At 38.6% G+C, this 27356-nt stretch overlaps 9 non-coding genes and 1 pseudogene across 9 annotated transcripts; all 10 read right to left on the reverse strand.

Annotated features, from left to right (window-relative positions):
• Positions 1 to 13772: 13772 nt before the first annotated feature.
• LOC117497498 lies at positions 13773 to 13913 on the reverse strand. Its single transcript, XR_004557398.1, has one exon. It is a non-coding gene; the product is annotated as a U4 spliceosomal RNA (small nuclear RNA).
• A 1108-nt stretch (positions 13914 to 15021) lies between these two features.
• On the reverse strand, positions 15022 to 15163 carry LOC117497511. Its single transcript, XR_004557411.1, has one exon. It is a non-coding gene; the product is annotated as a U4 spliceosomal RNA (small nuclear RNA).
• A 923-nt stretch (positions 15164 to 16086) lies between these two features.
• LOC117497512 lies at positions 16087 to 16228 on the reverse strand. Its single transcript, XR_004557412.1, has one exon. It is a non-coding gene; the product is annotated as a U4 spliceosomal RNA (small nuclear RNA).
• Positions 16229 to 18551: 2323 nt separating this feature from the next.
• On the reverse strand, positions 18552 to 18634 carry LOC117497516 (annotated as a pseudogene).
• A 1417-nt stretch (positions 18635 to 20051) lies between these two features.
• Positions 20052 to 20192, reverse strand: LOC117497509. The gene has a single exon (XR_004557409.1). It is a non-coding gene; the product is annotated as a U4 spliceosomal RNA (small nuclear RNA).
• Positions 20193 to 20926: 734 nt separating this feature from the next.
• LOC117497515 lies at positions 20927 to 21067 on the reverse strand. Its single transcript, XR_004557415.1, has one exon. It is a non-coding gene; the product is annotated as a U4 spliceosomal RNA (small nuclear RNA).
• Positions 21068 to 23846: 2779 nt separating this feature from the next.
• LOC117497517 lies at positions 23847 to 23987 on the reverse strand. The gene has a single exon (XR_004557416.1). It is a non-coding gene; the product is annotated as a U4 spliceosomal RNA (small nuclear RNA).
• Positions 23988 to 25073: 1086 nt separating this feature from the next.
• On the reverse strand, positions 25074 to 25214 carry LOC117497502. Its single transcript, XR_004557402.1, has one exon. It is a non-coding gene; the product is annotated as a U4 spliceosomal RNA (small nuclear RNA).
• Positions 25215 to 25692: 478 nt separating this feature from the next.
• On the reverse strand, positions 25693 to 25833 carry LOC117497518. Its single transcript, XR_004557417.1, has one exon. It is a non-coding gene; the product is annotated as a U4 spliceosomal RNA (small nuclear RNA).
• A 1240-nt stretch (positions 25834 to 27073) lies between these two features.
• LOC117497488 lies at positions 27074 to 27214 on the reverse strand. Its single transcript, XR_004557388.1, has one exon. It is a non-coding gene; the product is annotated as a U4 spliceosomal RNA (small nuclear RNA).
• Positions 27215 to 27356: the final 142 nt, after the last annotated feature.

Here is a 27356-nt window from a genome sequence, read left to right on the forward strand (position 1 = left end):
CACTCTCAGGTCTGTGTGGGTGCTGCTGACCTCCCGTACCTGAGAGCAGACCCACATCAGTCTGCTCCTCGGAAAATAATAACCACTCTCACCGGAACAGGTTGAAGGTTAGGACAGAAATCCAATAATAAACGTTGCTTCATCCTTGCTCCTGCATGCTGGTTCCCGCATTGACATTCCTCACATGTCAAAAGATCCACTTTCTGATAGAGCTGAGTTAGTGGTGTTGACACTAAAGAGCTTTGTACAGGAAATGTCAAAACCAGCTGTTTTCATTGACTGACTTTTGGCTCCCACGGTTCACTTGTTAACACCGACAACGATTATTTCTTTAACAAAAGATCACAACACGCTGAGTCAGTAAGAGGAGTTAAATGGCAAAACTGTTGGAGACTTTGATGTGTGTTTGGTGTTTTATTTTTAACTTATTGTATGCAAGTAAAATAAACTCAGAAAAGACTGACATTTGAAATGAGCTCAAGACAAATTCTCCATGAAACACGCTTGATCTCTGCAGCGGGATGTCTTGCAGATTGCATCACTCTGACCAATGAAATATGTGACACCAGCATGTGTTCTTTGAACATACACACTAGTGTCTATGAAGATTGAATCGGCTGCAATTTATTTTAGGTAACTATAATGAGATAAAGATCAAATACAGTCATGGTTCGGTTTAGTTTTGCTCTTTCTATAGCCTCCACTTTCTTTCTGTCTCTTTCAGAGTTATCAAAACTGAACCAAATCATTCATAAATAACCTGCCTCATGCAATGTGAAACCATAACTTATCTTCTATAGTGGGCATATTGTGGCGTCCAGGAGTAAATTATTTTAAGACAAACATTTAACTAGTGATGTGACGTTCGCGAACGATCCGATTCTTTTGAACGGCTCTTTGGTACGAACGAAGAGAACCGAGTCCTATTTAGTGAGAGCCGTTCTTTTTATCGTTGGTTCTCTGCCTGCCTTAAATACACTCGCCTTTACGGGAACTTGCTTTCCTGAACGCACATTAGCCGTAGATGATGGCATGACGCATGCTGCTTGAGAAGTAGTTTGGCTGGCTGAGAGATGTAGCAAGTTATACATTTTTCTGTGAGTAAAAGTAGATTTCTGGCAATACAGTCAATCATTATCCTGGTGATTATTTCACAGATAAACGGCTCTTTTGAACGGCTCTTTTGAACGGCTCTCGTAAAGGAACGGAGCCATAAGATCCGGCTCCCTTCAAAGAGCCGTAATTCCCATCACTACATTTAACAGTGCATCGAAACAGCCTGGATGAAGATTTATTGTTGCATGTGAAGGGGTTAGGGCATGGTTTGTAGCCACGTCATAACTGAAGCTTAGTCAGAAATGAAATTACTCGTCAGGCTACACACAGACTATAGTATTCTACCAATAGCATGTGGAGCCTATAAGGACTGTGATTGGTCAGCTTTTTGTGGTGTTTTCTCCAACAAGCCTCCAATGCCGGTGTTCATTTGTTGACAATAAAGAAACCTGCAGTTAACTTCTTCATTTCAGTAGCGCACATCTAGCAGAGCTGCAACTGTCAACCTGCCTCATGTGAGACGTGACACGTGAAAACGGAAATATCACAACAATAGTTATCAGTTAGCAACGACACAAGGTGAACCTTCCCATTATCGCTCTACATCACAGAGTGAATCAAAGTGTGTAAACATTGTAGGAAACGTATTTATAAAACCTGAGACGACTTGGTGATGTACGATACATCCAACAGGTTTTGCAGTAGTCCTATAATACTGCAAAGTGCCTTGCAGAAAAAAAAGGGTCTATGTTGAAAACAACGTTTAGATTATAGAAACAGAAGACACACGACATCACAGTTTATGATCAAATATGAAAGATAAACAACATTGAAGAAGGAAAATATAATAAAGCCTATTCTCAAAATTTAAAATAATTATATATAAGATGATAAAGGCCTGAAAAAGTGACAAAAAGTGCTCTCCTTTTTTCCATTTGAGGACCATGTGATGCCTGAACAAATACTCTGGCGGCTTTAAGACCTGCCGTATTCTGAGGGGTCCATTTAGCCGCCGACAGAGGAGCATATCTGATTATGTCCTTTTAAATGTGATTTGTACGGAAGGAGATGAATTGCTCTTCCGACGGCTTCCTAATTACGTTTTCTACCACAACATCAATGGGAATTTGCCTTGCTATATTAAACATTATGCTTCAGCATGAATTATGCATACCATATAAATGTTAAAGTGGTTTAAGTGCCAGGATTAACACAAATTAAATTAAGCAGGGAAATGCTGCATGTAGGGGGAACACTTGTCTTCTTAAACTCAGACTTAAAAACCGACAACCACCTGCTGCCTTCATCAATCTTTAATCGTGTAGTTTATAGTTTGAGACTCCTGCTGGATTTTCTTCTCTGATCAAAAGAAAACAAAATCCACGGGCACACCTGGATGCTGGGATAAATCAATTACACTTAAAACAAGAAATAGTGAACATGTTTTGCCTGTTGCTTCATCAGAATCCACCTTGTGTTTCAATGGCATTCAACGTGCCTTCATTTAGACTTATTTTAGATACAATTTTATACTTGACAACAAAGATATGCAATTACCCGCGACAACTACAAAACATACATTTGTAAATCACTGTTAAAAGTAACCAGCATTTTTAATAATCATACAATAAGGGATATTATATTATTACAGTTCCATCTAAATAAGGATGCGATAAAAGCTGCGAAAGGTCTCAATATAAAATACAAGAACCTCGAACTGTAGGACGATTAAACCCAAAGACTTCTTCCACTTAAACTTATTTTGAGTCTGGAGGTTGTGTTGTGTCTCTTAAGTCCATGTAAAACATGAAGGTCCAATGACAAAGCCTTGCTTATGATGTCCGGGCCCCTTTCTCTTGTGAAAGAAAACAAGCGCATCCTTGGCCCAGCCATCAACAGTCTGCTGAGACTCACCCCGCAGTGTAAAACACTCTCTGCAGGAATAGCAATGTACGATTTGGCAAGGACATCGAGTCTCTGAAACACTTGTTCATCCTTTGCCACTAATGCAGTTCATTTTCATTGGAAATAATAGCTTAAAGGGGACCTATCATGCAAAATGCACTTTTGTACAACCCGGTATCACGGCAAGACGTGAACATGTGACGATCTACCATGCTGGGAGACGTGAATATGTCACGGTTTCGTCCCTTCAAACGTGACAGTTACACGGTATTGTTAACATGGCCCAACCAGTGGAGAAATACCCGGAAGTGCCTAGCAAATGGTTTTTATTGTCAAAATGAGATGTTTTTAATTTATTTTTTAATCATCACACTTGATTTCGCCGATTTTCTTGTTGCCCTAGCTGGTCGACACCTCTTTTAGCAGAAACAAAGGCTACATTAATGTATTGAATCGATGTTAATCCATGTGTGTGGAGGTGAGGATGTGGAATTAACGGACGTGACGTTGTGTGATTGCGTTGCCAGGCAACGCAATTTACAAACTCTTCAACTACAACCCTAATTATATTTTAAAACATTTTAGAAGGCCTCACGAAATACTTTAATGTAAATTAAAATGTAAATGTGAAGGGGTGTGTGTAGTGTGGTGATTTACATTATTCACCCACGGATCTATGGGTTGGGGGTATTGTTCTGCACGGACATTTTAGTTAAACGGACTTACTGTTGATGTGAAATCCGAAAAAAAATACGTTATACACCATAACGGTGCACAGCTGATATAAAAGGACTTGTCGTTTTTAAAGATATTACTGATTTTCTTTGAATATAAGAATGTAAATACTGAGTTGAGAGAATAGTCAGGGGATTTGGGTGATGGGAGACACATCTATGGATTCAGAATTTCAATAGCTTACTGTTAAATGACGGATATACCTTTCTGTCTGTGATGTTTTACAAATCAGATATTATAAGTAAAACATGTGAAATAATATAGCAATATCCTGTACAATTATGTGAAAACATGAATAAAACTACACATCTTCAGATGTTATACATACACAAGTGTCCTACACTAATAATACAAAGTTATTATGGCTGTGTGCACCGCCTAGTGGTTAAAGCACGTTACTGAATTAGTTGTGTATATGATATGTCAATGATCCTTAGAAAATCTTGAAATCTTGAAAGGGATATGCAAAATAGCCATTATATACAGTCTTTAATTAACTATTAGTAGAGAATAACGAGTAATGAATATACTTTATAGGGATCTGCAGATAAATGTTTAGTCTTCTCAAGCAGCAACTATCAAATATCTCTCCTGATTGTTGGCACTTGACAATCACCTTTCCCTGAATTTTACTCAGGTGTAACTCAAGCCTGATTTAAGGGTTGTTTATATTTCACATCATTAATCAGAATCTGCAAAGTAACTAAAATAAATGTAGTGGAGTAAAAATACCAGGTTAACCTCTGAATTGTAGTGGAGTAGAATTGCTGTTTTGTTTAGTAATGGATATTGAATATGGAATAAAGGTTTTGACAAGACCTGGTGTAACAATAATCAAAAAGGACATTAAAAGAGCTCCAGATGTCAATGATCTAAACAAAACAGCACACCTGAAATGTATTAAATACTTTATTAAGGGCAGTGAATTCGTTTTTTCTGTATGTTTTTCAAATCAGTGTTATACAGTAAGTGTCATAGACAGTGTTACATTGCTATTATTATCCTTAAAATATATATAAAACAAAACTATTTATGATCTTTTTTTTTGGGTGGTTTACTAATGACAGTTAATTCTGTTTCTGCTATTGATGGTTTCATTTTTGTGAAAAATAATAAAATTCAATAACGTGCTTTAACCACTAGATGTGCCTTTGTATCAGCTGTGCACCGTTATGGTGTAAATACAGCCTATCTACCAATTGGATCAAATATAAAAGTCAGCCGAATTAGTATTGATACTGCAAGGAGACGTATTGTGTGAAAATAAATGTAAGATGTGGTTTAATTGCTGATATATTTATGATCCACGTCACGTTTTCAGTTTTGGCGGCAGTGCTTCCTGTTTGTCCAGAAGTCTTCTCATCAGGGCTCTATAAATACAGAACTACGGCAGATATGTCATATTTAATGCAGCCAAACCGTGTATTACAATGCCGGTATGTGATGATCTCCAAAGAGAAAAGCAAGCAAACTCGGAATAAAGTATTATTTTATTTTTTTAAAATGTTTTCGGATTTCGCATCAACAGGAGTCCGGTTAACTAAAATGTCCGTGCGGAACAATACCCCCAACCCATAGATCCGTGGGTGAATAATGTCAATCACCACATTACACACATTAATGTGTTTAACACATTTACATTTGAATTTACATTAAAGTATTTCGTGAGGCTGTCTAAAATGTTTTTAAATATAATTAGGGTTGTAGTGTAGTGTAGTGTAGAGTTTGTAAATTGCGTTGCCTGGCAACGCAATCGCACAACGTCACGTCCGTTAATTCCACATCCTCACCTCCACACACATGGATTAACATCGATTTAATACATTAATGTAGCCTTTGTTTCTGCTAAAAGAGGTGTCGACCAGCTAGGGCAACAAGAAAATCGACAAAATCGAGTGTGACGATTAAAAAATAAATTAAAAACATCTAATTTTGACAATAAAAACCGACCAATAGGCGCGGTAGACCATTTGCTAGGCACTTCCGGGTATTTCTCCACTGGTTGGGCCATGTTAACAATACCGTGTAACTGTCACGTTTGAAGGGACGAAACCGTGACATATTCACGTCTCCCAGCATGGTAGATCGTCACATGTTCACGTCTTGCCGTGATACCGGGTTGCTTTTGTATGTCTTTTATACATAAATGTGTGTCCCCGGTGTGTCGGGGAACTCACGCAGCGTCAGAAAATAAAACCCTCTCTCTTTTCCTCCGTACCCAAATCTCTACAAACGGGGGAACAACGGAGCTGATCCAGATTTGCGTCCGATATGACGTAATATCAGAAATGTAGGCTGGCTTTACACCCACGGCCCTATCAGAAACTTTGCTATCAGAAACAATGCCCGACTGTTTTGGACGTAATATGGTCGGTGCATGTTTACATTAGCATTGCTAACACTCAGAGCTAAACTGTACTGGAGAGAGCATGTGTGTGAAGAAGCAGGAAATAAAAAGGAACTCACCTTGTGGTATAACCGGCAAGAGAGAAAGCCTTTGAGCTCCATACTGTTTCAGAAATAATCCTTGATAATCCACGATATGGCGTTTCATCACGGCAGTATTTAGTTTAGACAGTAGCTGCCGGGTCCCGCATGAGCTCAGCCCCCTACTTTTTTATTTTTTATCAATTTTATTTTTGTTTAAAGCTTTATAGCCAAAATCAGCACTTTTGAAACAGGAAGTGAAATAGAGGGATATGAGGCATGGCTAGAATGGGTGATCTGTTTGGTATTTTGAGCAAAACACTTCATAGACATGTTTTTTATATATTTTTATATATCTGAGACCTATGCTATTGCCTAAAAATAGCATGATAGGTGACCTTTAAAAATAGCTAACAATCTGTCTGACCATTAACACCACCCGCTAAACCTGCTTAAACAGACAGCGTTAACAGGTAGGATGTTGTTTTTACTTCATAAAGTGCATTGTGCATGTGTATTATCTATACAAATAAAGTTGCTTGCCTGAGTTGCAGTGGTTTAGGAAGTTCATCACAAATTTGTCTCAATTTAGATCTTTCTAAGTTTCGCAGGGGAGGAAACTGACACTTCAATTTGTTCAACACTCCAAAACTAAAAACGTACAGTGTTGGATTATTTCAAGCAACACCAGAACTCATTTTTAGCTGGCTATAACAAGTGGTGTGAGCAGAACAAATGAGACGCAGCGTGGAGGGCATGACCCAGCGGAGTCAGGCGTTTTAATAAACTCCCACCTGATGTCCCAAACTCAGAATCCTGTACCTTGTTAAAATGTGCCAGCTGATCCCGAGAAGAGTTATGTCTCACTTCATTCCTCGCAATCACTCAGTTATTGAAGTGCCTCTCTGCAGCGCTGTGACAGGATAACAGGACAAACATTAAAATAACCCTCAAATTCTTATTACCATTCATAACTCAAGGGGCGACCATTTTATAGAAGTTACTTGAGAAGTGTGTTTAACAAAGGTATGATTATAATTTTCTTTGACAAAGTGAACTTAGTGCACTGGTTCAAACAGTCAGAAGATGACAATAGGGCTGGAAGATATTAAAACGATTACATATTACAATAATTTGACAACCTCGATATCGATGTTGTGACAATATTGCAGGGTTTATCATTGGTGCTTTCACAAAATATTTTCACGAGGAGATTTGGATCAATAATCATCAATTATGTGGATTTGATGAATAAGCTGGTTAGGGCAAATAATAGAAACACATGATCAGCCTGGTACATTCAGAAAACTACATCCATTTCCTATTAAGCAGCCATTAAAACCAGAACAAATATGTATAATCCTACGATATCCCAAATTAAGGAGGATATCTATTTTTTACATTTAAGAAAATCTAAATAATACTAAAATATTTCCAAGTCCTTATTACACCTTCCTTTGATTTCCCTGACTCAAATGGCATACATCTTCCCAATAGAGAATTTTCTAAATTATTAATAATACAACACTAACCCAAATACATTTTCCATATTTTTGGACTATTCCACACTTTAGAGCAAATAATAACCTAATATTGACCAGACACTGTCAAGCAAGCAGAGACCCTATAACCCTAACCCTATACTAAACTATAAAACCATACAATCTCATTCTTTGTCTTCATTAGCTGAGCTCATACACAGATAAACCCTGGACCTGCTCTGTCGTTATAACAGGATATGAATAGCATAATAGGAGAGACGTTTTCTAAGGGATTAAAGTGCTGGTGTGAAAACTCAGTGCCTCCACGGCATGCTGCTCTTAAAGTCTGTCTCCTTTTAAGAAGGTCAAAATACCCTGAAGGACCGGGACCGAGGGAAACCAGAGCTTTGTCTACACATCGGAGGCTTTACTTCATCCCGTAGTGAAGGTGGTGGCACAAAAGGACTCTGGGAGTGCTGGCTCTCTTAAAGCTGTATTACATGTACTGTTTGTGTGTTGGTTTGTCAGACTCATCCACAATATATCACTTTAAATCTCACCAAGCTGTGTGCAGGATTACAAGGAATTGCACCATTTAGCGAGGGTGGAGGGTTTCAACATTCGGTCACGTTGTAATTTCCGACCAAATCAAAGTTGTTTGTGAAGTTTTCTCATGATTAAAGTAGACCTATAGGCACACTTTCTAATACTACACACTATCCAAGCTTGGCCTGAGAGCAGGCAATAATCTTGTCAAAGAAATCCAATTAAAAGCACCTGGATCCTGAGGAAACAGGGGAGACCGGGGCCTTTTGAAAAAGCTATTTCTGAAAGCCCCAGGCTGCTGGGGGCTACCAGGGCTCTGCTGCTAATAGTTTGAGAGAGCTGGGGTTTCCTTTTGTAACAACTGACTTGTATCTCAAACTATGAACTGATCTTTTCCTTATCTTTTAATACAATATCTGCTGAAACTGAGTAGTCTAACAAGCTTCTGGGTCCAACAAATGAAGACTCTAAATCAAATATATAAATTGATATGATATGATTATAAGTTAACCTGTAGAACACAACTCTTGAAATGTATGTGAAGTTACCTTCGCAGAATACTGATACATTATGATTAAATTAGGATCTATATAGCTGCTAAATGTTATCAATACTCATACTACTTATATTCTGACTGTCCCTTAATTTAACACACAGAGGGGCTTCATAACAACATATGATAGAGGAGCTCTGTTCTGGGTTTCCTTGCAGTTATACTGTTTGAATATCCATCAGCCTGCTGAGCTCATTTCAAGGATTCGCCCAGTTTTACAAATGATGATAAAGAAAACCCCGGCAGGATTGGACCTTGAGGAGGGTCTGAATGTTCATGTTCATAATTGAATAAACGTTCAGGTGTACTTTCAATTGTCTGATTCTTGTATTGAAATCACACCACATGGTTTTATTAACACGACCACTAAGGAGTTCGTGAAGCGGAGAAAATCTAAATTGCCCAAAGAAATAAAACATCACAGGAAAATATGAGTGCCTCTGGACCTTACGTTTTAGTAGATGACGCCACCTTTTGGATTGGGATGCATGCAGTAATACCTTTGTTTGGCTGTTTTGATATCAAAGTAATGCGGGAATATACGCAATTTTCAGATCTGGCTGTAATGCTCATGCTAGTCCTTACTGACAACAAAACTGTCTTGCCTTCTAAAGCTGTGCATAAATTATAGCCATGAAAAAAGTATGGTTGATCTAGCCATGGTGTTGTTCCTCCATTTTATAGATTACATTTTATTGCACTTACTGGGAACTGAACATTAATAATGATTCATTTGTAATTACCTGTGTCTGTCTCAAATTCTACTTCAGAGCAGTATTATTAAAAAAAGAAATTGACAACTGACTATAAAACCTCACGACCACCACAATGCAAGAGCTCAGCCTGCGTTAGCGCCATTGAATGATTTTGGCTAGTAAGACACAACAACTTACCATAATATCCAATCCAAATGAACACACGACAGTGTGTCGAGAACTACACAAATTCACAAAAGATCTTTGACATGTTCTATGCCTTTTTAGTTTGGCCCATTAACTGAAATGAAGGGGGCTGGATGTAAGAGCTGTACTGCAGCCAGCCACCAGGGGGCAGTCCAGATGTTTGAGCCTCACTTTTGGGGAGCTGTCATGTCATCCATCTTTCTATACCCTACAGACCATCAAGTATTGCTAATTCTAACGGCGTGTCAAGGTGTCAAGGCAGAGTATTCGGTTATTTATAATGTGTAAACCTTTGGCTGTTTCATCTGAACATAACTGCCAAACATATTACAACAATATTCTGAGCAGGTTACGGCTCTGTTATTCCTAAACATGATGGACTCAGGGGCGGACTGGGACTAAAAAACTGCCCTGGGACTAAAAAACGTAAATTGTCAACGGGGTGGGGGGGGGGGGTGGGGGTGCTAGTGAACTATCAACGGGGGCGGGAAGCCTCGCTGCGGGGTAACGGCGGACCTCTGTCGGCGCAACTTAAATGAGGCCATAATAAAGTAAGGGCGGTGCCGGCCGTCAGCGAACCGAGCCGGCCCTCAACGGTACTTGACGACCGGCCGTTCTGTGGTTCTCCAGATTGTACAGATGGCCAGTCCGCCCCTCACTCTCCTTTGACCCCACCTCACAATCAATAAAAGGGAAAACGAAGTAGAGAAATAACGAATGGAGGAGACCAATCACCTCGGCCTGAAGGCTTTTGAAAGTAATTGAAGCTGAAATACAATCACGATGCAGCACGGTGTCAGGGTGTCGCAGGAGGAAGCTAATTGGGGGCAACCCCTCGTGCACTACGCAGTGATTTAGAGGGAAAAGGGCATTAGAGGATTGGAACAAGTTTAATTGGGTGTGTTGAATAACTTGATAACTTTTGAGGTTTCCTGTTCATTCATGTGATCTCTACATTTCTGGTTATCTACAAAGAATAATGGGCCAGCTCCTCTGATCAGCTCCGAGGAAAGAGGAATAGTACTCGCATGAAGGTGGTACAACAAGGATGTCCATAATAATTGGCCGCAAATCAAAGCACCTCTTTTAGATTTGCACCTGCTTTCTTCTTTTTTTTTATAGAATAGGCTGTGATGTCTCACTCTTTGAAGACAAGCCTGGTTTTCCACATGGAGTAACTGGATTTGTGACAAACATCAAAACAAAAGACCTGCCGCAAACCAGACTGCAAATGAGCTGAACGAAAGATCTACAGAAGATTATTACAACTCGTTTTTTTTTTACTCTGATCTTAAAAAAATGTCTTTAATTGTGATGTTGTTCAGGCCAAGCCCCCAGGAAGTGCACCGGACTCTGAGGAAAATATTCGTTGTGGCCAAACGGCGGTACTACACTTCCGTATCAGTCGCTGGGCCCAGAAAGACTTTTTCCCATTGACTTACATTGGGAAAGAGACGTCTGTAAATCGTTGGATAATTTTTTTTAAACTAAATAAACTACCCAGTATGAACGTTTGTATAGCCCTTATTAAAAACAGCAACTCTCATAGGAATGAACGAGGCCCCGCCTACCACGCTGTATCCAGTTCTTATTATACATCCATGGTTCAGGCTAATTACTGTTTTCATAAACACTGAACAAACTGAAACATTGACTTTAATTAAATGTATAATGTCAACAAATTTCACATTTCTGTATTAGGTTAGTTGAAAGTAATAATATTAAGTTGAACCTAATATTTATTTATTTAAACAATATGATTGTTTTCACCTAACCTAATGCAGTTATGTGAAATGTGTTGACATAATACATTTGATCAAAGTCAACATTTCAGTTTTTTCAGTGTATACTAGTTGAGTAAAAGCCTAAAAGGAGGGCATTTTATAGCATAAAAATGTACAAAAGTAGGGTTAATATTTCCAAAACCTTTGTCAGCTCTACTTGTGACATTTTATTGTCAGCCATGATTCTTCCCATTTGTGTTTTTGGTATATAAACCTGTCTGAGTGTATTCTACATCTTGTACAGAGTACGAGGGGAAATGACTTTCTGTGACGTGACGGTGTCTTCCTCCACAACTGTCAAACCAGGAAAGTAAAAGCCAATTCACAGGAAAAGGAAATACTCTCACACATTTCCCAAAAGAACTGAGAGACGGAGAGAGACAGAGAGAGGATACGCTGGTTTCCATAGCAATTGTCGGCCCTGTCACATGGTTACCTAGGAACTAGCCCTATGATGCTGTGCAATTTATTTGTTTATGTTTGGCCAGCTGTCGCTCGCGTTGAACAAAGCAATATCTTGCCATTTCATTTCTGCCAGATAAAGAGCTGCAGTGTGAGAGACGTCAAATGTGCTGTGAAGAATGAGAAACTCCTGCTTATCGAGTGCCACAAGTGCATCTTCACATGTAGAAAGGGTCATTGGCAGGTCAACAGGACCACACACAGACAACTTCAGATTTAAATCTCCATTTGTTACGGCCGGTGTAACAGATAGTCAAATCTAGTGCACCGTGGGGTCAAACTGAGGGATGATTAAATAGAAAAGCTGCAAGTAATTTATGTAAATATGAATCACTGTTCAAAACCCAAATGTCACCTTTGATAAGTAAATCCAATCCTAGTTGTCTGCAAGCATAATCCAAATTACCCCCACAATTTGATTACCATTTAAGATATATTGGAAGCATCTGGATTACAATATCGAAACCCCGATTAACTATTAATAGTGACCAAAACCCAGGCACAATACATGCTCAAAATAATACAAAATGTTTAATTAACTAACAAAATGAATATTTTAACTGGGAGATTGTTGACTGAAACACACGTCAAGTCCACTCTGGTATATTACTTAAATTAATATAGAAAGCATTAACCCCGATGCAACCAAAATGCATATTTGAAATAATAGAATCAAACGGGTTGTATTGCACTACAGTGTTAGAAAGTACGCCATTAACTACAGCTGATACAGTTTTTACATTTGTTTCCCCTCCACCCTGGGGAGTATTCTAGGCTTTGATACAGTTTTGTACAGTTAAATATGTATGGTTCTGGGAATTAGAGCTACAACTTTTGAGGTATAAACCAGCCATGTCACAGTATGGATAGTGTGAGAGGAGGAGAATATTGAGTGCGCTTGCATGACAGGCAAGAGGAGAGCTTTTAACGGGTGACAAGAGGCTTTGAGCTCATCTGCCTAATGAAAAGCCTGAAGTTGATTAAACCCCCCACCCCGTTGACTGCCTAATACCCACCCTTCTTCTAATCAGAGATCACTGCAATTATGGTTCTCTACAGGGTGGTAGGACACACTGGCTGCACACATGTTCATTTCACTTTAGAAAGAAAACATCAGTCACAAGAGACTGTGGAGCTCAAATGCAAAAACACCAACAAGGACTCTAATTGTTTGATGTCTTTATAATATGTCTTTAAATCGTTCATTACTTTGCTAAAAAAAACTACTGACTAAGATGTATGTTCCTCTACGTCAAAGTCTATTTCCTCCTCACGTTGACTAACCCATATCCTGTTACAGAGCGCCCTCTGCTGGTTTGGTAGGCACATTGCACCCTGACCAGGATACTGAAAAAAACAAAACATATTGTATTGCTTCACACAGGAAGAGACGTAAAAGCGTAACCGAAATCTGCTTTCTTTATTATCGACAGTATGTAAATCAATACATCTCATATATATGATATTAGGGGAAATATAAGACAGCCGAATGCTGATGCTTTATCAATAGCATTTGTCAAAGATTTTTTAAAGTAAAATAAAGGCTACTTTTGGGACTGCAGACCAAATACACATATAACCTTTTAGAGAACTGAGGTAGTACTTAAAATATGTATCAAGAATGATAGATAATGACCACAAAAAGCTTTTTTGCAAAAACAGATGTGCATACAGTATACATTCCCAACTTTAAATCCTAAACAGTTAATCTCAGGCATTATAATAGGTACACTGTAACACATTACAGCTGTCAGATGTGGACTACAAAATGAATTTAAATTACTAATCGGAGTATAGTATATTTTAATTACAGTCAATACACCTCAAATCTGAATATACCGTGATAAATATCTTCATCTAGGATCAGGTTGATTTGTCAGGTTTAAAAGATGGATGTCATTTCCTATAAACAAGTTATCGGTCTCCTGAGAGACTGTCAAAAATTGCCGTCGCCGACTATATTTCAAGTCGTCTAGGCGGGGTATTGGGTAAAGTTTTCAACCAGCAATAATCGCGCCTCGGATAAACCTCATGGGCTACGATACTGCCACTGCGCAAAGCTGGAGATATAGCAACAGCGCCAGCAGTTTGTATCTCTGCCACACTACTCTGTGTCATGGTTTCAACAATGGCCGCTGCTTACTTTTTTAACGTGTTGTAATATCGTTTTAATAACTTATAAATATAAACCACGTTATCCATAGAGAAAAGCCATGAATACTTTACAATTACATCTTCATGAAAAGGAACAGTACGCATTTTAAAGACAGGATATATAATGAAAACACACACGTGAGCTGTAATCCTATAACTATACAGCCGTTATTAGATGTAAAGTGTTTAATTATGTTGTCGTCGAGTCGTTTATCTTCAAGTTATGATTAAGAGTAATGTCCCGCACAAACAACGTAACATAACAGCACAAAACGTTAAATAAATGCACGTTTGGAAGAAGTAAGAAGCGGAATTGACGAAGCAGCCGATACGTCTCTGTTAAGGGACCCCCCTCCAGTTCAGCCAGAATGAATAGGATGAATATATTCCGACCATGATATATTTAACAAAAAATGTTATTCAGTAGCATGTTTGAGAGCGAAAATATACCAAAACAATGTAGACTATCACAATTACAATGTCCTCAGGATAAAGTGACCAAACACACAAACAGCAAAGTAAAATATTGTTTAAAAAAAATCCAGAATACCTTTAGAAGTACCGCAGAGAGGATATTTGTTTCTATTGTTTTTATAAATGTTAGTTACTTGTAAATAATGTACAACATATACAAACAACTAGTAATATGATTATTAATACTGGCTGCTACTCCTAGTTATTACTCCCATTACTGCAATGTAGTACAATAATAATTGCACTAATGTTTTATACCACACTTCATACACTTATTTTATTTTTGTAAATACTGCTTACTACTTGAATGTGAACTTCTGTAATTAGTAATCATTATTATTTGAAATACTATGTGCATGCCTTTTAATATAATAGTGTTATTTTGTCTTCTTCTCTATCTATACGTTGCTGTAACAATGCACATGTGTGGGACGTAAGAATACATTCTTCACATGCGGTCAGCGTTACAAGTGATGTCATGGTCTACGGCTTTGATACTAGATCAAGATATAAGTAAAAAATTATATTTTACACTTTATTGGTCTCCTGAGAGACTGTCAAAAATTGCCGTCGCCGACTATATTTCAAGTCGTCTTGGGCGGGGTATTGGGTAAAGTTTTCAACCAGCAATAATCGCGCCTCGGATAAACCTCATGGGCTACGATACTGCCACTGCGCAAAGCTGATGATAGTTTGAAACGAAAGTGGTCTAATTCCAGGCAGTACTACAGTCTGTTATGGTCTAAACAACTAGTTCGGTTACGAGTCTACTAGACTATAATAAAGTATTGTAACTAAATCGAAAAATAACCCAGTTATTCCGAGAGGTAAACTATGGAGACTTTATTAATGCATCTCCTGAAAGGGAGAAGTATGCATTGAAAAGACAGGATGACACATAATAATAATAACAACAACAGACGTGTCCTGAACGGTAATCCTTTCAGATGTAACATGTTTTATGCAACTTTGTAGTTAAATCGTGTAGTAGTTTATCGAAACGAAAAAAGCCCCGAATAAACAACCAACATCAGAGACCCATAGCGTTAAAATAAATGCACTGTTTGGAGAAGTTATAAAGCGGAAATGACGTAAGGCTCCGGTACGTCTCTGTTTATAGTCCCCGTAAATCAAATCACACAGGCTAGAAATACAAACATGTTTCGTCTTCTTCTATTTTTTAAATACATTATACAACAGTGCTGAGACTATGAAATAGCCTACAAAAAAGTGGTGTACAAATTAAATACTGCTTTACACTACGGGGCTATCTAATACACGAGTAAATGTCCCTAAAAGGTGAGGTTTACCCTGTGATCACGATGAATATAACGTGCTTTTACTACTGTGTTTCATTTTAAATTGTTATCCCTTATTCTATTCGATATGTTTATGTTTTCCTATTACTGTAACTTACTTGGAACATGTTTTTGCATTGTATTTTTTCTCTTGAAGTTATATTATTGCTTACAGTAGGGATAAAGGAACATGAGACTTTCATTGCAGAAATACTTGCAGCCACTGGACCTAATAATAACACTTTGTAAAATCCTATTGTGTAACGATTTAAAGATACAGTTTCGGACTTTATTTGAACAGTTTATCGGTCTCCTGAGAGACTGTCAAAAATTGCCGTCGCCGACTATATTTCAAGTCGTCTTGGGCGGGGTATTGGGTAAAGTTTTCAACCAGCAATAATCGCGCCTCGGATAAACCTCATGGGCTACGATACTGCCACTGCGCAAAGCTAACGATCACATGTTGCAGAGGAGTAGGATATAAGGTGAACACACCCTTCTGACAGGGTTTAACATGCATACTGTTGAAAGACTGCAAGGAAACTCTGTATGCAGACTTGTCGTGTATTGTTAGGATAAGTTAGTTAAAGTGGACCTATCATGCTATTTTTAGGCAATAGCATAGGTCTCAGATATATACAAATATATAAAAAACATGTCGTATATGGCGTAGGGGAGAAGGGGGTAAGTTGAGCCAGTGGGTAAGTTGAACCACCCCCTGTAACCAGGCAACGCCTTATAGTTGTAATCACGTGACCAGAAATTATGCAAGCTTCTCCCATTTATCATTGCCTGTGAAAGAGAGATGCTCATTGTGGTCTGGTAAGTAAACATTTTTACAAAAAAACGTTTTTTGCTTGTCAAAGTACATTTTCTAGACGTCAGCTATATCGGCTGTCATGTCAAAAAAAATGTATCCAGGTTTAAACAAATATATTGTATATGTTGATGTGTTGGCAGCGTATTAAACCATGTGAGTCATTAAGCTAAAGATGACTCTGAATTTTAATGCTAGACTATTTTTTCTAAAATGGTGGCTATGGGGTAAAGTGAACCATGGGCCTTGGGGTAAGTTGAGCCAGTTTTTCAATGGAGAAATTAATGAAAGTAGGCCACGTTGATAATAAGAGCTCATTGTAGGTTACATTTAAAGTTACCCTGTGTTTGATTGGTAAGATGTATGAAATTGTATCACCATTTGTATGATTACTTTTCCTTTTATTAACATGTTAAAAAAAATCAATCAATTCAATCGAAATTTATATTAAAAATATTTCAAAAACTAAACTTGTATTTGGTTTGTTATTTATTGTTTAAAGTTACCTTTAAGATTTTTTGTAGGTATGCCCAGGTTTGAACAGGTATGCCCAAGTTTGAACAGTGGTTCAATTTACCCCCTGACCTGGATCAACTTTCATTTCATTTCATTTCAAACCCCCCCTTACCCGGGGCAAGTTGAGCCACAAGACTTTTTTTTTTGTAGAAGTAATATTTTCACTGCCCTTTATCAAATATTAATTCTTATCATTGCCATTGATAGGAGACATCCTGAATTATAGGTGTGTGCTTTCATTTTTACTATGTGTAATTTCTCCTTGCTTAGAGGACAGCATAACTAAAAAATGGCTCAACTTACCCCACTCTCCCCTATATAGTAGGCACAGTGCTCTGGGCTGATTAAGACTAAACACACTTTACAAAGAAGGTTACAAATTAAGTTGTTCTCAGAGTTAATAATAATGATAATAATAATACATTTGATTTATAACCTTAACCCTACTTTTCATTTGCGTAGACAAAACTCAAAGTGCTACAACATTTAAAAAGGGTGAAATAAAACAACAAAAACAATAAAAACAACAGAATAAAAGCAGTAACATTTATGCCGGCATGGCAAAATGTGGGGGTTTTAAAAATCTAGTTAAAGGCTATTCTAAAAAGATGCGTTTTTAGGCCTTTTTTGAAAGCATCCACAGTCTGTGGTGTCCTCAGCTGGTTTGGGAGGGCATTCCACAGTCTCGGAGCAGCGGAGCAGAAGGCTCGGTCTCCCATGGTTTTCAGTTTTGTCCTTGGTGGAATGAGGAGGTTTGCCTTTTCTGAACGTAGGTTCCTCGTGGAGGTTTGTGGGGTGAGCAATTCCTTGATGTAGGAGGGAGCATTTCCATGTATGCACTGATGGGTGAAGAGGGTGATTTTGTATTCAATCCTTAGTGAGACCGGGAGCCAGTGCAGTGATCTGAGGATGGGTGTGATATGTTCGTACTTCTGTACTCTCATCAGGATCCTAGCAGCGCTGTTCTGGATGTATGTTGCCCTTATATTTATTTTAGAATCACAAAATATAGTTTTTTGTTAACCGTATGTGTTAAATAACCTTTCAAGAATAAGTGTCCGAATATAGACTTCCTACAAAACGTTTTGAAATAAGATATGATTCAACTTTATTTATACCGAGGGTAATTGTAGAAATAGCATCATAAAGTGGGAAAGGATACAGATATGTAAGGTTCAAATCAAACATAATTTAAACCAAGAGATCACAAGTGAATTAGTGTATAATACACATATTGAATAAGTATAAAGTAAGGTATTCTGGGGTTTCTAGAACAAGAAGTGAAGAATAACTGTACTCTACAGTTGTGTGTTATCATGAAAATAGTTGTGTTGGAAGTTCCACATTCACAGCATTCCTTCACATAATCATTATTGACATCTAGTGGAGAGTTTGGATAATGATATTATCAATCCAGTGGTGGGACGGCATCTTCTTACAACAGTATTGGGTAAAGTTTTCAACCAGCAATAATCGCGCCTCGGATAAACCTCATGGGCTACGATACTGCCACTGCGCAAAGCTGATGATCACAGGTTTCAGAGGAGGAGGCTATAAGGTGAACACACCTTTCTGACAGGGTTTAACATGCATGCTGTTGAAAGACTGCATGGAAACTCTGTATGCAGACTTGTAGTGTATTGTTAGGATAAGTTAGTTAAAGTGGACCTATCATGCTATTTTTAGGCAATAGCATAGGTCTCAGATATATACAAATATATAAAAAACATGTCTATGAAGTGTTTTGCTCAAAATACCAAACAGATCACCCATTCTAGTCATGCCTCATATCCCTCTATTTCACTTCCTGTTTCAAAAGTGCTGATTTTGGCTATAAAGCTCTAAAAAAAAAAAAGAATTGATTAAAAAAAAAAGGAGGGAGCTGAGCTCATGCGGGAGATTCTACCGGCAGATTCTGCCGTGATGAAACGCCATATCATGGATTATCAAGGATTATTTCTGAAACAGTATGGAGCTCAAAGGCTTTCTCTCTTGCCTATACCACAAGGTGAGTTCCTTTTTATTTCCTGCTTCTTCACACAGTATGCTCTGGGCTGATTAAGACTAAACACACTTACCAAAGAAGGTTAAAAATTAAGTTGTTCTCAGAGTAGCCCTTTATATTTATTTTAGCATCCCAAAATATAGTTTTTTACTAACTGCATGTGTTATATAACCTTTCAAAAATATAGTGTCCGAATATAGACTTCCTGCTAAATGTTTTGAAATAAGATATGACTCAACTTTATTTATACCGAGGGTAATTGTACAGAAGTTGCATCATAAAATAGGAAAGGATGCAGATATTTAGGGTTCAAATCAAACACAATGTAACCAAATGAAGATCACATGTGAGTTAATGTAGACACATAGGAACTAAGTTTGAAGACAGGTATTCTAGGTTTTTTAGAACAAGAAGTGAATAATACCAGTTGTGAATTAAAAAATACACAGCCGAAATAAATCTGCCACTTCCTTACAGAGCCCCTCCTCCAACACACACGAACGCGCACATGACCAATGAGGGCACGAGATAAGTTTGTGCACAGATGGAAAGCTGACAGGCAGGTAGGCCATCCAGTTATTTTAGCCGGGCCGGCTCAGATGATTGGTCGTACTTTTTACAGTACTACGGCTTCCAGAGATGACATTTTTTTATGGATTTTTTGTCAAAGCACTTAAGATATTGATTGCTATCGGGATGTTAAGAGCATTCCATGGAATATAACAACAAGTGTATCTCGAGCCGGTTTCTCAAACTTACCTAACCCACCTTTAATTAGTTGTGTTGAAAGTTCCTAGTTCACGAAATTCACATAATCATTATAGACATCTAGTGGAGAGTTTGAATAATGATATTATCAATCCAGTGGTGGGACGGCATCTTCTTACAACAGTAGAGCCTTTTCATATGAAATATTATTATTTAACACGTTATCGGTCTCCTGAGAGACTGTCAAAAATTGCCGTCGCCGACTATATTTCAAGTCGTCTAGGCGGGGTATTGGGTAAAGTTTTCAACCAGCAATAATCGCGCCTCGGATAAACCTCATGGGCTACGATACTGCCACTGCGCAAAGCTGATGATCACAGGTTGCAGAGGAGACGGGTATAAGGTGAACACACCCTTCTGACAGGGTTTAACATGAGTACTGTTGAAAGACTGCAATCAAACTCTGAATGTAGACTTTTAGTGTATTGTTAGGACAAGTTAGTTAACTTATATGGCGTATATAGTAGACACAGTATGCTCTGGGCTGATTAAGACTAAACACACTTTCCAAAGAAGGTTACAAATTAAGTTGTTCTCAGAGTTGACCTTATATTTATTTTAGCATTCCCAAAATATAGTATTTTGTTAACCGTATGTATAACCTTTCAAAAATATAGTGTCCGAATATAGACTTCCTGCAAAACGTTTTGAAATAAGATATGATTCAACTTTATTTATACCGAGGGTAATTGTAGAAATAGCATCATAAAGTGGGAAAGGATGCAGATATTTAAGGTTCAAATCAAACACAATTTAAACCAAATAGAGATCACAAGTGAATTAGTGTATAATAAACATATTGAATAAGTATAAAGTAAGGTATTCTGGGGTTTCTAGAACAAGAAGTGAAGAATAACTGTGTACTCTACAGCTGTGTGTTATCATGAAAATAGTTGTGTTGGAAGTTCCCCATTCACAGCATTCCTTCACATAATCTTTATTGACATCTAGTGGAGAGCCCTGGTAATTACATTATCAATACATTGATGTGAAGGCTAGAGCCATTTTATATTATAGAATATTAATGTTTAACAATGTATCGGTCTCCTGAGAGACTGTCAAAAATTGCCGTCGCCGACTATATTTCAAGTCGTCTAGGCGGGGTATTGGGTAAAGTTTTCAACCAGCAATAATCGCGACTCGGATAAACCTCATGGGCTACGATACTGCCACTGCGCACAGCTAATGATCACAGGTTGCAGAGGAGGAGGCTATAAGGTGAACACACCCTTCTGACAGGGTTTAACATGAGTACTGTTGAAAGACTGCAAGGAAACTCTGTATGCAGACTTGTAGTGTATTGTTAGGATAAGTTAGTTAAAGTGGACCTATCATGCTATTTTTAGGCAATAGCATAGGTCTCAGATATATACAAATATATAAAAAACATGTCTATGAAGTGTTTTGCTCAAAATACCAAACAGATCACCCATTCTAGTCATGCCTCATATCCCTCTATTTCACTTCCTGTTTCAAAAGTGCTGATTTTGGCTATAAAGCTCTAAAAAAAAAAGAATTGATTAAAAAAAAAAGGAGGGGGCTGAGCTCATGCGGGAGATTCTACCGGCAGATTCTGCCGTGATGAAACGCCATATCATGGATTATCAAGGATTATTTCTGAAACAGTATGGAGCTCAAAGGCTTTCTCTCTTGCCTATACCACAAGGTGAGTTCCTTTTTATTTCCTGCTTCTTCACACAGTATGCTCTGGGCTGATTAAGACTAAACACACTTACCAAAGAAGGTTACAAATTAAGTTGTTCTCAGAGTAGCCCTTTATATTTATTTTAGCATCCCAAAATATAGTTTTTTACTAACTGTATGTGTTATATAACAGGTATTCTAGGTTTTTTAGAACAAGAAGTGAATACTACCAGTTGTGAAAAGACTTAAAGGGCCCATGTCATGGCCATTTCCACTGATCATAATTACATTGTTGAGGTATACTAAAATAGATTTATACTGTGCAATTTTCCAAACTCACATTGGTTTTGCATACAGCATCTCTGTCAAGCATGTGTATTCAGCAGTATTCACTTTCTCCACTAAACGACTCGTTGGAGCTCTTGCCCCCCCCTCCCTGTGAGCCTAGTGTGCTCCGATTGGTCAGCTCGGCCACTCGTTCTGATTAGTCAACCACCAGAGAGGCTGCGCCCATGTCTAACAGTGCTTTTCCCGGCTGCTCTCAGCGTAACATCAGTCTTATCATGGCGTCGGCACAGCCGTATATTTTATATACATATATATTTGTAACTGTTGTTATAGAAGAGTGTGACGGCCCCAGGGCCTTTGTCTTACGATGGGGTGGAGCTGAAGAGGCTAATCAGCACGATCACGGACACCTCCGGACACTACGGCCCCAGTCTCTCTCCAAAGCGGCTGCAGGAAGACTAACTCTGCGATCCTCTCAACCACCTGTCTCTGCATTTACCACAATAAATGTGCCGTGGTTTTGTAAACTCGTGTATGTCTCCTTGTCTTTCCGTTGTGGCCTACGAGCCGCTCATAACAAAGAGTAAGTTATTTTTACCCGTTATAAACTACTACTGTTTGATGAGAAATCAAATCATGGTTTGCTATATATGAATTCAGGGAAGAAAGGATAGGCCTACTAAGTATTTCCATTAAACTTTATTTTTAGAAATGTACAAAATGAACATAAATATACATATATACACGGTATATCATCCATTCCTCCTCCTTGCATCTTGCCTGCGCACAGCCGGTGCGGTGCCTTTTAGCACGACGCCTCAGTAGTAGTAGAAGTGCCTTTTAGCACGTCATGGATTGTCCGCCAGGATCTGGCTGGACGAAATCAAATGCAAATCACAAAATATTAGAGAAACTTAGTTGTTTTAGATTCGTTAGTAGTAGTTGTGTAATGAACAGCTTGCCTGCTAATATGCTAACCTAGCTTTGTTTACCTTGGTAGCTAACACGATATGAACGTTAGCTTGGAGGAAAGGCAACTATAATGCAGTGTAATAAAACTACTATGAACAAAAGCTAGTGGTTCATATTAGGCTAGCAATAACGTGTTTATAATTGCAATCGTATACGGGTATTCTGCTACCATACAATGTAACTTGCATGAATACATTGTTTTGCGCTAGCATACAGCTAGCCTCGTTAGCTACATGCAGTATATGTACGGTCACAATGTACGGTAAATCACAGTACAGTATACTGTATGAGTATTCCGTGTGTGTGAATGCAGACATTCTCCTGCTATGAGATACATGTATGCAAGGCCATCTGCTGATATTAGAGTTGATATATGGAAACTCTAGCAACTTAGTTAGCACAGTTAGCACTGTGTCAATGGCTTAGCAGTCCAACACAGTTTACACATTTAAACAGTCTTGTTTGATAAATACACAAATAACAATGCAAACTTACAGGTTGTATACCCAGATCTTCCCCTGCTCCAAACGGTCCAAACAAGCTGTGCATATCCGGCCTCAAACTGGGCAATGTTTTGGAAGCTTTCGTCTGTGAAATGCCGGTTCTTCGAACCTCTGGAGGAGGAACACGCCGCTGCTGGTGTGGCCATAGCTCTTCGGGATTGGTCCATTTCGTTCCGGGTACCGCATGACATCAGGCGGTACCCGGAAGAATCAAATGGGCAGTGACGTATCTCCAACGAGGCGTTTTGGGGAGGTATTTTCTGTGTTAGAGTTTTACTCGCTACAGGGTGTACTTTGAGGGTTTTGACTCTGCACACCGTTTACATGCATAAAAACCTTCATAACACACAAGGGGACGGGTAATAACCGGAAAAGCATGACATGGGAGCTTTAATTAGTTGTGTTGAAAGTTCCTAGTTCACGAAATTCATTTAATCATTATAGACATCTAGTGGAGAGTTTGGATAATGATATTATCAATCCAGTGGTGGGACGGCATCTTCTTACAACAGTAGAGCCTTTTCATATGAAATATTATTATTTAACACTTTATCGGTCTCCTGAGAGACTGTCAAAAATTGCCGTCGCCGACTATATTTCAAGTCGTCTAGGCGGGGTATTGGGTAAAGTTTTCAACCAGCAATAATCGCGCCTCGGATAAACCTCATGGGCTACGATACTGCCACTGCGCAAAGCTGATGATCACAGGTTGCAGAGGAGGAGGCTATAAGGTGAACACACCCTTCTGACAGGGTTTAACATGAGTACTGTTGAAAGACTGCAAGGAAACTCTGTATGCAGACTTGTAGTGTATTGTTAGGATAAGTTAGTTAAAGTGGACCTATCATGCTATTTTTAGGCAATAGCATAGGTCTCAGATATATACAAATATATAAAAAAACATGTCTATGAAGTGTTTTGCTCAAAATACCAAACAGATCACCCATTCTAGTCATGCCTCATATCCCTCTATTTCACTTCCTGTTTCAAAAGTGCTGATTTTGGCTATAAAGCTCTGAAAAAAAAAAGAATTGATTAAAAAAAAAAGGAGGGGGCTGAGCTCATGCGGGAGATTCTACCGGCAGATTCTGCCGTGATGAAACGCCATATCATGGATTATCAAGGATTATTTCTGAAACAGTATGGAGCTCAAAGGCTTTCTCTCTTGCCTATACCACAAGGTGAGTTCCTTTTTATTTCCTGCTTCTTCACACAGTATGCTCTGGGCTGATTAAGACTAAACACACTTACCAAAGAAGGTTACAAATTAAGTTGTTCTCAGAGTAGCCCTTTATATTTATTTTAGCATCCCAAAATATAGTTTTTTACTAACTGTATGTGTTATATAACCTTTCAAAAATATAGTGTCCGAATATAGAATTCCTGCAAAATGTTTTGAAATAAGATATGATTCAACTTTATTTATACCGAGGGTAATTGTACAGAAGTTGCATCATAAAATGGGAAAGGATGCAGATATTTAGGGTTCAAATCAAACACAATGTAACCAAATGAAGATCACATGTGAGTTAATGTAGACAAATAGGAACTAAGTTTGAAGACAGGTATTCTAGATTTTTTAGAACAAGAAGTGAATAATACCAGTTGTGAAAAGACTTAATTAGTTGTGTTGAAAGTTCCTAGTTCACGAAATTCATTTAATCATTATAGACATCTAGTGGAGAGTTTGGATAATGATATTATCAATCCAGTGGTGGGACGGGATCTTCTTACAACAGTAGAGCCTTTTCATATGAAATATTATTATTTAACACGTTATCGGTCTCCTGAGAGACTGTCAAAAATTGCCGTCGCCGACTATATTTCAAGTCGTCTAGGCGGGGTATTGGGTAAAGTTTTCAACCAGCAATAATCACGCCTCGGATAAACCTCATGGGCTACGATACTGCCACTGCGCAAAGCTAATGATCACAGGTTGCAGAGGAGACGGGTATAAGGTGAACACACCCTTCTGACAGGGTTTAACATGAGTACTGTTGAAAGACTGCAAGGAAACTCTGTATGTAGACTTGTAGTGTATGGTTAGGACAAGTTAGTTAATTTATATGGGGTGTGTGACTGTCCTGCTATAGTTTGGATGGATTAAAACAAGAAGGTCAGTGTGCCTAATTGTTGTTAAGAATATAGACCTCCTGCAAAACGTTTTGAAATAAGATATGATTCAACTTTATTTATACCGAGGGTAATTGTACAGAAGTTGCATCATAGAGTGGGAAAGGATGCAGATATTTAGGGTTCAAATCAAACACAATGTAACCAAATGAAGATCACATGTGAGTTAATGTAGACAAATATGAAATAAGTTTGAACATGTATTCTGTTTTTTCCTTCTTCAAGTGGAGCCTTTTTATAATATATTATTATTGTTAACAATTTATCGGTCTCCTGAGAGACTGTCAAAAATTGCCGTCGCCGACTATATTTCAAGTCGTCTAGGCGGGGTATTGGGTAAAGTTTTCAACCAGCAATAATCGCGCCTCGGATAAACCTCATGGGCTACGATACTGCCACTGCGCAAAGCTGATGACCACAGGTTGCAGAGGAGACGGGTATAAGGTGAACACACCCTTCTGACAGGGTTTAACATGCATACTGTTGAAAGACTGCAAGGAAACTCTGAATGTAGACTTGTAGTGTATTGTTAGGATAAGTTAGTTAATTTATATGGGGTGTGTGACTGTCCTGCTATAGTTTGGATGGATTAAAACAAGAAGGTCAGTGTGCCTAATTGTTGTTAAGAATATAGACCTCCTGCAAAACGTTTTGAAATAAGATATGATTCAACTTTATTTATACAGAGGGTAATTGTACAGAGGTTGCATCATAGAGTGGGAAAGAAAACAGATATCTAAGATTCAAATCAAACACAATGTAACCAAAATGAAGATCATAAGTGAGCGCGTTTCCACTACACGGCCTCGCTCGGCCCCGCTCGGTATGGCTGGGCCTCGTTAGGACTGGCTCACTTTATGGCGCATTCTCATTACAGTTTAGGAACTGGGGCAGTATCTATAGTAACGCAGTGTAGGCGGAGCCGTGACGTGATCTTCAGAGGACCCCAGAAAAACAACACAGCCGTTAGCTGTTAGCACTCAGAGCTCACAGCTCCTCATATCTGTTCAGAAACTAGACAAAAGTTAAACAAGTACAAACCACAGACTGCCTGTGTCATGGTGAATACAGTCGCTGCTTTATTTATGTCTGTATAGGCCGTTGTTGTGAGTGTGGACGGTCGGAGCATATACTGCGTTAGCTTAGCCAATCTCCATTTAGAAAACAAGCATTTTAAAAGGTTTTTCCCCTGCCGTCTGTCTGCAGACTTGACAAAGCATTAATTCATGGTTTTTACTAACCGGTATCAGTATGTTGTTACTTCGGCATCATTTTGAAACGTGTATTACAATTAAATCACGGTCAAATATGTCCATCTTGTTGTAGTTGTTGCCCCCCTTGCCAGCGACGCTCTCTCTAGTTTAGCATACTCAGCCCGACTCAGCCTCGTTGTCTCTGGCCCTGGACCCACGATTTTATGAGGCCAGAAAAACTGTGAATTAGGACCCGCCGGCCGGTACTAGGCCAAGTGGAAACGCAACCAAAGACGGGCCGCTGACGTCACAGCCCTCTTAAACCGTGCTGCGGGCTGTAGTGGAAACGCGCCATTAATGTAGACAAATATGAAATAAGTTTGAACATGTATTCTGTTTTTCCTTCTTCAAGTGGAGCCTTTTTATAATATATTATTATTGTTTAACAAGTTATCGGTCTCCTGAGAGACTGTCAAAAATTGCCGTCGCCGACTATATTTCAAGTCGTCTAGGCGGGGTATTGGGTAAAGTTTTCAACCAGCAATAATCGCGCCTCGGATAAACCTCATGGGCTACGATACTGCCACTGCGCAAAGCTGATGATCACAGGTTGCAGAGGAGGAGGCTATAAGGTGAACACACCCTTCTGACAGGGTTTAACATGAGTACTGTTGAAAGACTGCATGGAAACTCTGTATGCAGACTTGTAGTGTATTGTTAGGATAAGTTAGTTAAAGTGG

Source organism: Trematomus bernacchii, unplaced genomic scaffold, assembly GCF_902827165.1.
Source record: "Trematomus bernacchii unplaced genomic scaffold, fTreBer1.1, whole genome shotgun sequence".
In the NCBI taxonomy this organism is placed as follows: Eukaryota; Metazoa; Chordata; class Actinopteri; order Perciformes; family Nototheniidae; genus Trematomus; species Trematomus bernacchii.